This window comes from Perognathus longimembris, chromosome 6, assembly GCF_023159225.1.
Source record: "Perognathus longimembris pacificus isolate PPM17 chromosome 6, ASM2315922v1, whole genome shotgun sequence".
Lineage (NCBI taxonomy): Eukaryota > Metazoa > Chordata > Mammalia > Rodentia > Heteromyidae > Perognathus > Perognathus longimembris.
Genome location: NC_063166.1, coordinates 2,061,321 through 2,062,971, shown reverse-complemented (window position 1 = coordinate 2,062,971; position 1,651 = coordinate 2,061,321). Strand labels below are relative to the sequence as shown.

The 1,651-nt window shown below is 48.6% G+C and overlaps 1 protein-coding gene across 1 annotated transcript in view; it reads left to right on the top strand.

Annotated features, from left to right (window-relative positions):
• The window catches only part of Tinag (tubulointerstitial nephritis antigen), a 43,208-nt gene extending 43,071 nt beyond the window's left edge, over nucleotides 1–137 (top strand). Inside the window, exon 12 of the mRNA XM_048347607.1 lies at nucleotides 102–137. The gene's annotated coding sequence lies outside the window, so the exon portion shown is untranslated. The remainder of the gene's footprint in view (nucleotides 1–101) is intronic.
• The last annotated feature ends 1,514 nt before the right edge of the window (nucleotides 138–1,651 follow it).

Here is a 1,651-nt window from a genome sequence, read left to right as displayed (position 1 = left end):
GTAGAGAGTGGGAGCCAAGTCCGGTGTGGCCGAATGCACCACTCGGTGTTTCCCACTGTCCTCAGGCGACACGGGGGCGGGTTCCAGACACCCCTCCCCACCGTGCCCCTCCCCCCTCCCCACCGCCCCCCCCATGCTCCCACCCCAGCTCCTAACAATCAGCTGCTTCCCAAAGGCACTGGGGTGGGGGTGGGGGGCGGGCAAACCCCTAGTGGGCGAGATTTGCCACAGAAAGTGAAGCGCGTCTGGCTAAGAGCGGATTAATGTTTTCCCCGCGATCGTAGCTGTGTAATTAAACTACACATGCGCGTGACGAGATACTGCAGATGATGCTGTCCTCGCCAGCATGCGTGTGCGTTTACTGCACACATTTGCACAGAAGGAGAGAGGCACGGGAGGCGTGGAGGGCGGGCACCCGTTCCGTGCGTCCGTCCCCTCTTCACGGCAACGCCGAGGGCAGAGGCCTTCGCTCCCAGCCAGGCTCCAGGCCGCGTCTGTGTTCAGCAGGTGTTCATGGCGGCTGACTGCCGATGAGCTCGTGTTTCAAGCACAAACTGTAAATGAATGAGGTACTGCGGAGTTTTGTGATCGTTCCAGTATTTGGACAAAATTTTAAGCCCGTAATGTCTGCTGAGTGGGCCAATTACGACGAATCCTCGAAACTGAATGAAAGTTGAGTTTTAACAGCACCAGGAACTTGATAGCGGTTGCTACAATGCAAATGCACAAAGAATGATTACCAAAATGGAGATGGCTCATTCCTTGACTGAATATACAAAGTACTGCGAATTGATGAAACTGAGTCCTTTTGAACGCTGGACAAGCATGTGAATAATAAAACCCAGCCGTTTCTGACATTTTTAGTCCAGTAAAATCCAAATCAACGATGAAAGTTTGATTTTAGCAAAGGGGAAGAAGGCAAACACGTAGGTTGGGAATGTGGCTTAGTGGCAGAGTGCTTGCCTAGCATGCATGAAGCCCTGGGTTTGATTCCTTAGTACCACAGAAAAAGAAAAAAGGAAGGCAGACACAAACTTTAGAAACTCCTTGTGTCTTTGTCCATAAACACAGGGGACAGGAGAGCAGGCCAGCCGGAGCTTTGCCTTCTGGCCTCCAATGCTCTGCATGAAATCTAATTTAGACTTGGAAAAATTATATCATCACCAGAGCGAGCTTTGTACTCAGAGCACTCATGAAAAACGAAGGACTTTTCAGCGAAGGGTAAAGAAAGAATCCTCAGGGAAGGGGGAGAAACGAACAAACGGAATGGCTTTGCTTTTGCCTCTCCAGGGGAATTGACACGGCTCAGCCGCAGAAGACATTCCTCCTTGCATTAATTCACCGTTGGGATCGTCACCGTTCCTCTGCTCTTCTCCTCCACTGTCCAGTGTCCCCATGCACTTTGCTTTCTGGAAATAATTGGAGCATTTGCATTATTTGTATGGTTAGACTCGCTGAATAATTTGTGTGTTTGTATACATATATATATATAACACTACATTTAAATATATATATAGGAGACAGTGCAAATACACAAAATTGCACTCTCCATTATATTTTGGGCATTACGCCCCAGTGTTAGAACTATGCATACAAGTGAGATATTATCTGCGTACTGTTACGATTTGAATTCACCTGATAAGCTCTCTCA